This window comes from Eurytemora carolleeae, unplaced genomic scaffold, assembly GCF_000591075.1.
Source record: "Eurytemora carolleeae unplaced genomic scaffold, Eaff_2.0 scaffold947, whole genome shotgun sequence".
Classification (NCBI taxonomy): Eukaryota; Metazoa; Arthropoda; class Copepoda; order Calanoida; family Temoridae; genus Eurytemora; species Eurytemora carolleeae.
The window spans coordinates 75,174-85,152 of NW_019396871.1; the positions used below are offsets into that span (position 1 = coordinate 75,174).

General features: G+C 30.1%; 1 long non-coding RNA gene across 1 annotated transcript; it reads right to left on the reverse strand.

Moving 5' to 3' along the window:
- Positions 1–1,074: 1,074 nt before the first annotated feature.
- LOC111709586 (uncharacterized) lies at positions 1,075–7,022 on the reverse strand. The gene is made up of 4 exons (XR_002766893.1): positions 6,658–7,022; positions 5,476–6,036; positions 3,485–3,571; positions 1,075–1,498 (listed from the first exon to the last, which is right to left on the reverse strand). It is a non-coding gene; the product is annotated as an uncharacterized LOC111709586 (long non-coding RNA).
- Positions 7,023–9,979: the final 2,957 nt, after the last annotated feature.

Below are 9,979 nucleotides of genomic sequence, written 5' to 3' on the forward strand. Positions count from 1 at the left end.
TGCAGGCAACTGTATTTTTTACCAAATGTCGTCTTCGTTTTCCAATTTTTTTTGAGGACCACTGTTTTTTATTAAATGTCGTCTTCGTGTCCACTTTTTTCTGTAGACCACTGTATTTTTTTTGTCGTCTTCATTTTCCATTTTTTTCTGCGGACCACTGTATGTTTAACAAATGTCGTCTTCATTTTCCACTTTTTCTCCAAATGTCGTCTTCGTTTACCATTTTTTTCTGCGGACCACTGTATTTTTAAAATTAAATGTCGTCTTCATTTTCCATTTTTTCCGTGGACCCCTGTTATTTTAACAAATGTCGTCTTCATTTTCATTTTTTTTTTCTGCGGACTACTATATTTTTGTCGTCTTCGTTTTCCCCTTTTTTCTGCAAACCCCTGTATTTTTTAACAAATGTCGTCTTCGTTTTTAATTTTTTTTGCGTATTTGACAAATTTCGTCTTTGTTTGCCACTTTTTACTGTGGACGACTGTATTTTTTAACAAATGTCATCTACATTATCCACTTTTTTTCTGCGGACCACTGTATTTAACAAATGACGTCTTCGTTTCCACTTTTTTCTGTGGACAACTGTATATCATGTTGTCTTCGTTTTCCCCTTTTTCGGCAGACCACTGTACTTTTTACAAATTTCGTCTTCCTTTTTCTTTTTTTGCGGACCACTGTATTTTTTACAAATGTCGTCTTCGTTTTCCACTTTTTTTCTGCGGACCCCTTTATTTTTAACAAATGTCGTCTTCATTTTCATGAATTTTTTCTGCAGACCACTGTATTTTTTGTCGTCTTCGTCTTCCCCTTTTTTGTAAACCACTGTATTTTTTTTACAAATTTCATTTTCGTTTTCCAAATTTTTTTGCGTACCACTGTATTTGATAAATGTCTACGGACCCCTGTATTTTTAACAAATTTCGTCTTCGTTTTCCACTTTACCACTGTATTTTATGTCGTCTTCGTTTTCCTTTTTCTGCAGACCACTGTATTTAACAAATGTCGTCTTCGTTTCCCACTTTTTTACGTTGACCTCTGTATTTTTTAAAACAAATTTCGTCTTCATTTTTCACTTTTTCTGCGGACCACTTTTTTCCCCAAATTTTTATTTATTCATTTGTTAAAAGTCTTTAAAGCTGAAGAACAATAAATTATCTTTACAATATCCAAGATTACAAATTAAATTAGGATAATTCTTGAAGGCAAACAATAAATTGTCCATTAATTACTCCATAATACAGGGTGTCCCACGAAACATGACAGTTGGTGAATAGTTTAAAATGTCTTCTTCCATAATGTATTAAGTTGTTTAAGATACCAAAGAGAGTAAAAATATTATACGGTAGTCATATTAAAATAGAATTGATTTGAAAGTAAAGTTTTTTTGAGTATTTTTGAATCCTTTTATTTATACAGAACTTCTTGGCAATGTTGATATTTCTAGGACATCCTTAGGGTTTAGATTAGGAGCACTGGTGCAGCTACTAGGTGGCTCAGTCTAAAAGAAAGAGAAATGTTTAAAAGTATGTAAAACAATGTCTACGAGATTTTACAGTGAACAAGATTAAACAAATGTCGTAGACCTTAGATATTTCAAAATATGAATTCATTATATTAGATAATCTTAGTTTGTAATATTAAAGTTTACACAATCAGGTTGCAAAGATGTCAGGATTAGAAGCTTCAGCTTTTGGCAAAAACTTAATTTCTTTGGGGTGGGAGGGTTCTTAAGATATAAATATTTTTTCTCAATTTCAATTCCCATCATACTTGAAAGTAAAGGCGCATTAAAGTTAAAAAAAAACTTTGCAAGTTCGAAGAAACTCTTTTAGTGTCTTAAAAGCCTTTCTCTAAAAATATATTTGCAGAATTTAATATAAAAAAATTCACAACCCTAAGTTTTTAACTTAAAATCTTAAATGCTTTTACAGAAGAAAAGATTTTACAGAAGTATCTTTTTGTATTTAAATGGTATTTAACTGTAAAATTATTTAAAATGTAAAATCAGTGAATCCAATCTTTAAGGACACTCATTGTTTAAATTATCATGCAAATATCATTTTAGGTCTCCCCTTAAAAAGAAACTATAAACTTAATGAAAAATAAATTCTTATTTTTTTCTAATTCAGAGACTTGTTTCTTTTTCTTACTAAAAAAAGTAAAGGCATTTTGAAAATGAATGTCAGCTAGATTTTAAACCCATAAAATAAAATAAATGTCATGGTCAAAACATTTATTACAGAATTTTTAAAAAATTGTTGTGCATTAAAAATTGTATGAATACAATTGTAATAAAAGAGATTAAAAGTTTGAAATGACAAATATTTACACCACCTGGTTGCAAAGATATAGGGATAGACAAATTTTATTTTGTGGCAAAGACTCAATTTTTTTTTAATTCAATGTTTAAACAGAAAGATCCCAGAAATTATCTAAATATTACATTCTGCACATAGAAAAAAAATGATTGTCGTTACTAATTATTTTAAAACAAAATTATTATAAGAAAGAGCAGCGCAAAGCCCAATAGACGCCGAGGAAAAAGTAATCTATCTAAATAACAGTTTGACTTGTCTGTCTTTTTGTATCAAATACCCATCAACAAACAACTAGACACATGATTACCGGGAAAGCTTATTGACGGTCAGATTTGACAAACTTTGCAATGAAAAATGTCGACTTTTTTTTTTTTTTTTAAACCACAAATTTAAACTTGAAAGTAATAGTTAAAAAATAAAGTTCTAGAAAAGGAAGCGAAAGACGCTTTGAACCGCATTCATGATATATGTAAATACTAGACTTTTAGGGCGCTTCACGCCCATCTTCTACTTCAATTGTGAACATTTTCTCATTGTATATACTGCGTTTCAAGTTATTATGCAAATAGGTTTTTAAGGTTTAAAGGGAAAGAAAGAAAAATTTAGAAAAATAGTTTATTACAAAAATTTGACTTTTTATAATTAAAAACATTTTTAAAAAAATTTACATTTGAATAATTTTTTTCTTCAAAATAGACCCAAAAAAACTCAAAATATGTAAAACTTTAAAATACAATTGATGTAAAACTTAAAAATCTGAAGGAAAACTTTTTTGTAAAATGAAGATTTTGAAAAAATTAATTTCTGCATAATAACTTGAAACGCAGTGTACATTGTAAAACAACCCCCAAAAAAAAGTTTGCGGATTTATTAAAAAAAATCGTGGATTTTCATGCAAATTTAATGAAAATCCAATTTTGTTGGAGGCAAATTTTAGAAATTTTATTCATTTGTAAAACTTCCCTGGGGTCATGTGAAGTCCCAACCAAAATTTGAACCTGATCGGTTCAGCTGTTTTGACGTTTATTGGATACAAACAGACAGACAGACAAGCAAAGTAAACCGAATAAATAGTGGGTTGAGGCGGAGAGTGACAAACGCGGATTTTCTTATCTTTATATCTTGTGTTAATTTTGATGTTAGATGAGTATTTCAAGTATTTTTACCTTATTGGCAATGTTGATATTTCTGAAACATCCTTTAGTTTAGATTAGGAGCACTGGTGCAGTTACTAAGTGGCACATAAGCTCAGTCTAAAAGAAGAAGAAATGTTTAAAATTAAAAGTATATGTAAAACGATTTATACGTCAATCAGCAATGAAAAAGATTCTGTTCTAAACAAATTAATCTCTTCAATGGAATTAAGTCGGTTCCACAAGCTCAGATTTATACGTTAATCAGCAATGAACAAGATTCTGTTCTAAACAAATTAATCTCTTCAATGGAATTAAGTCTGTACCACAAGCTCAGATTTATACGTCAATCAGCAATGAAAAAGATTCTATTCTAAACAAATTAATCTTTTCAATGGAATTAAGTCTGTACCACAAGCTCAGATTTATACGTCAATCAGCAATGAAACAGATTCTGTTCTATACAAATTAATCTCTTCAATGGAATAAAGTCTGTACCACAAACTCAGATTTTCTTATCTTTATATCTTCGCAACCCAAAGAAATTTAAACCAATGAATCTGTTAGATTAAATAAAGTTTGAAATTTTGAAAGTTTACACAATCAGGTTCCAAAGATGTAAAGATTAGAAAATTTGAGTTTGTGGCAGAGATCCTCCCTTAAGATATTTCATTTCTTTACAAAAAAACGTCAAAATGTCTGAACTGAACAGGAACAAATTTTTAGTAGCAGCTCACATAACCCCGAGGAAAACTTGCGGCCGGTTGAAATTAAAAAATTTAATTTGACAAACATTTTTGAAAACCAATGTTTAAACAGAAAGATAGGCGAAATAATTTTAATTTTACATCTGTATATATCTACATAGTAGAAACATTTTAAACATTTTAAAGCAAGATTATTTAGAGAAAGAGGAGCAAAAGCGCCTTGGACGCCATGAAAAAGTAATCTATCTAATTATAAATTTTGTCTGTATCCAATAACCGTAAAAAAGGCAAAAAATGTTGTGGCAGCTCACATGCTCATGGGCTCACAGGCTTCTGGATGGTCAAATTGGAAAACTTTTCAACGAAAAAGGTCGACATTTATAATTTTTTTTTCAATCCATGAATTTAAACTTGAAAAGTAAAAGTTAACAAATAAAGTTAGTGCTAGAAAAGGAAGAGCCTTAAACAGTTTATAAGATATATATAGGTATACAGTAAGACCCGTAAAACTCTGGAAGAGGAAGATGACATAAATAGTTTTATGCGTATTTGATGATGCTATGTGAATACTTTTAAAAGTATCTTAAAAATCAAGGAAAATGGGTCTCTGCCCCCCCCAAAAAAAAATTCTTCATTGGTCTTCTTAAAATCAAAACTTAATTCTAACAGTCGTCTTTCTATTCTACAGTTTTATGGGTCCTGCTGTAACTATATATATACTTTGCTTGTCTGTCTGTCTGGGTGCTTGTTTGTTTGTGTCCAATAAACTCAAAACGGCTAAATCGATCAAACCCAAAATTTTATAAATAAGTTCCAAAAAAATCCGCGTACTTTTTTTGTTTTTGTTTTACAATATATAAAAAGAGAAAATGTTTACAATTGAAATAGAAGATTCGCGCTAAGCGAGTATATATATATATATATTTGTTTCCATTAAACGTTAAAACGGCTGAACCAATTGGGCTGGTCAAAATTGAAAAATTTTTCCCTGAACAATTGTAGAATCATTTGAAAATCAATTATTTTTAGCAAACAATTCTCCAACAATTTTTTTCGATGAAGTGTAATGAACAAAGGCGACTGAAGAGCAACCTTTAAAAGATAAAAGTGGTGGGAAACAGTCCAGAATTAAGCTTAGTAGTAAATAGAAAAACAAAGTACAACACACACTATAAACTAAACTTTTGAACCGTACTGCAGCGATCTGCAGTACAGTTTAAGCGGACATTGAACTAAGTAGAAAGTTCATCTTTTGTATCTTACATAAAAGATATTATGTCACTTTTAGTTTTATGTTAGTATTTCAATTATTTTTACCTTCTATAGCTAGACAATGCAATATCTGGAACAACTTGCTGGTTTAGATTGGGAAGTAGATGAACCGCGTATACAGAGTTCAGCAACTTCTCTTATGAGCCATGTTATTAGAAAAAAAGTATGGTTCATCAAATCAGGTTCCTGGTGCACTACTATTGGGGGCACATAAGCTCAGTCTAAAAGAAAGAGAAATGTAAATTATGAAAATTATGAAAAACGAATCAATTAGCAGTGAACAAGATTCTGTTCTTAACAAATTTATTTCTTCAAAGGAATTAAGTCTGTGCCACAAACTTAAATTTATTTCTTTAAAGGAATTAAGACTGTGCCACAAAATTAAATTTTCTAATCTTAATATCTTTGCAGCGCAATGTAGCAGACCTTAGATATTTCAAATTATGAATCCGTTAGATTAAATAATCAAAAGTTTATACTATCATGTTGCAAAGATATAGGGTATAAAAAATTCCTCATTAAAATTCCTTAAGAAGAAAGATATTATTAAGCGTTAAAAAGGAGGTAATTCTAAGTGAGTGACCCTCCAGTACCCTTGAAATAAACCTTTGTTGACTTTAAAAGTCACTATAGTAAAATAAAGAGATCCAAATATGGATATTTCTAACATTTATTTAAAAAAACGAAAGTAATGAAAAAGTTTCCCAAGAATGGGTTAAAATTGGTTGGTTAAAAAATGAACAAAGAAAACTATTGACGAACACCAGTTGGAACATATTTGTGGAGCTTCATGATGGTGGTGCAGATCATCGGGAACTGGAACAACAGGTTTCCGCTCACCCCAGGCTTTGGATAAGGAGGGGAAGAGATCGCGGTTTTATCAGTTTCGAATATGAGGGAATGCGTCTCAATGTTCGCCTGATAATTTTGGAACTCTTGGAACAATATTGAGCTGGATTCAAGCATCGTCTGTTGATGGCTAGGTATCTGCATCATCACAATGAAGGAGCCAGGGTTGCTCCCTGAGACGGAGTTGTGATCATCTCCGGTGTTTCATTCTGACTGCCGGGGCTGGGATGTGTAGAGGGGGGGGGGGGGAAGGAAGAAGAAAGGGGGAAATGACATGTGGGCGAACCAAAGGAAATAGATTCACACGTCTTGAAAATAGTCATCGGCATTTGAGTCGGTACAATCGTCTTCCTCATATTTCGAATTTGTGTTAACAACCTTGTTTGAGTAAAAATTTGGAAAATGAAGTTTACCATTTCTTCTTGCAATCTTTAAAAATGTTTCCTTAGTATTTACGCGATTTTTAAAACTAGTTCTCTCAAATAAATTGATCTCGTTAAAGTTAGCACCTCGGATGAAAAAAGCTAAATTCATTTTAATAACAAATTGACTTGGAGGTTCAGAGTTGTTGCAAAACTTCCTTGTGAAAATGGGCTTCCTTAAAGATATATCAATAGTTGCTTCCTTTAGTATCAAAATTAAATCAACTTGAAACTTGGTTTTGGGCTTATCTGGTGAAAACAAATGATTTGTTAAATATAAATTCAACAAAAAATTAAGAATTAATGTGTTATGCTAATATTTTGTTATTTCTCAAGTCTAGCTTAACCATTTTGCAATTTTAATTGCTGAGAAATTATTTCTAAAAAGTCCTAAAACTCATCTTAAAATCGGAAAGAACAATATCAAATTATATTGATAAGAAATTTTATGTTAACGATCATTCTATACAAATATTTAAACAATACGGGACTGTAAGCATAATTTTTCAAGTGAACCTCCATGCAAAGATTAACATAGATTTTATTTCCGATAATTCCTACAATTATATGAAATTCACAACTCACTTTATGTAGAGAAGCCACAATTGAAAATAATTCGTTATCAGAATTATAAAAATGACATCACTAATTCATACTGGATCAGACGAGGCTATGAATTGATAAGTAATTAAACGTTAACGATCACTATACTAGTATTCATACAAATATTTGAACAATACTTAAAGCTGAGCATACTATGTCAAGTGAACATCCGGACACAAAGATTCAAAACTGAACCCTCGAAACTTTTATTTTATCAATAAAGTGGAAGATATTGTCGATTTTTTAAGTCTAAAAGGGTTTATTCCTAACAAACCCTTCATTTTTTCCTGCAGTAGAATTGCACAATTCATTAATTTATATTTGATCAGACAACGCTATCAACACGTTATGAAGTGTTATAACGTTATGAATCTGATAATGCATGGTCTTTCCACTAAGGAACACTTGAAGTTACGCTTACAGTCTTTATATTATAAATTTTTTTAAACATTTTTAAACATCTTCCGGTGGAGGGGGGCGGGGGCTGTGACACTACAAATCAATTTAATTAAGCCTTAGAAAGCTACTTGAGCCGAAATGCAAAGATGCAGTACATGATAATAATTAAAAATTAATATTTGTATAAAATAAAAGGCTTCTTTTCTGCTTTCTCCTAGCAGAACAGGTCTTCAGGAAATGGTGAAAGGACTTGAATTTTTGCCACAAACTCTTATTCTTAAATCTTTATATCTTCGCAACCCAAAGTCGGTTTCATAGGTATTTAAAACTATAAAATCTTTTAGATTAAAAATCTAAGTTTGAAATATCAAAGGGTTCCGTCACTAGGTTGCAAAGATATAGGAATTGGAAAGTTTGTTGTAAAGACTCAAATCCTTAGTGAAAACTTTGCTGAAGCTACTTAATTTAAATTTAGTATAAATATTTGAATACAAAAATGTAAAACTAAATACCTTATTTTTTCTAAAGAAAGAGTTAATTATAATGAAATAACCCCAATTTTATTGAATGAAATATCTTTACCATTTGTCAACAACTTGAAACATTTAGGAAATGTTCTGCAAAGTGATAATTCAATGACTATAGATTGCAATAAAAAAACGAACTATTTTCAGTTCAAAAATGCTTTCTTGACCAACAAATTTATTATAACAGTCCAGATGTTATTATAAAACTGTACAATTTTCATTGTTGTAGTTTTTATAGATCTAGTATTTGGGACTTGAGTTCCCAATGTGTATCAAAAATGTATACTGCAGCATGGAATTTGCTCTTTAAATTATTTTTAATGTACCTAGAGATACACATAGGTATTTGATTGAAAGTATTTAACAATGTTTACATGTAAAAAATATGTTAACCAGTAGATGTGTGTCTTTCTATAAAATTATTGAATCAAGTTCTAAGCTTTGTATTAGATTTCTTTTTAGTTTATGAAACAAATGAAATATTTTGATGTCCCATTGTACCATGCATGGAAAGTTCCGATTTTAAAAGAACTATTAATACAAGAATGAATAATTTTTAAGGATTCTATGATTACTTTATAACTGAAATATTAAATATTTTACATGTAATGAGTATTAATCAATGTCGCCATTTGTGCATAACTTTGCATATTTTTTCTTTTTCTTTTGTTAAACTTTATATTTGAAATATCTTAACAATTTAAACTACACCATTTATATATGTAACTTGGTGTTTAGGATCCCCGCCCATATCAAGAGTATAATGTCGATAATAAAAACTATAACCCAACATTTTACTAAACATGAATTATTTTCTGTAATCAAAATTACAAAAGAAGTTCTTTTTATATTAAAACCCTTGACCGTTTTCAAGACAATGTCTGATGAAAATATTGTTCATAAAATGTATGGTTATGAGGGCTGAGTTTTATAATTTCAAAAGTGTAACAATAATTCTGCCAATCAAAACATTTTAAAACGTCTCTAATCTATCTAATGGATATGACAGCAAACACTAATGGTTTTTCATTTCAAGTTAAAAGGAAATGAGTTTATGACACAAATTTTCAAACCCGTTTAAATAACATCTTTTTATTGCTGCATTCTTCTACACATTCTCTAAAAAGGTTTACAATGCAACAGCAACATACAGAGTGAGTAAAAAAGGGATTAACGACACTAATTTAAATACGAAAGTAGGAATACAATTATCACGGAAAAAAATCTTGTATTGCTTTTATTTAGAACCAATATCATTTTTAATGAAGTGTAAATTTAGAAACGTCAAGGTCTGAGCATTTTAATACAACGTAACGCACAGAACATTTTTTCATATCTTTCTTAGAAACGAATAAACAGTTTTGATTGCCAGTTGTAAAATAGCGTAACAAAAAAGTTATCACAATAACGTTTCGATAAATCGTTACGTAAAAAAGTTGCATTTTAGTAAAATTTCTAAACGTAATTAAAAGAGTTTATATTATTGGAAAAGTTTAGATAAAACGTAACGTTAACAAAAAATATTCTTTGCACAGCAGGAATGCATTGCTATGTGCAGAAATTTGCTCAAATGACGTTTTATTAACGCAAAACGTTTGTCACCTCTTAGTTTTCAAACCAAGGGAAAGTGTAACGTAAGGTCTCTGAAAATTTTTACCTTACATGAAAGTGGAACGATAAAAAATTGTGGTTATATTACATAAGCTTTAACGCAACGTTGGGGAAGATTTTTAAAACAGGAAATGGAAA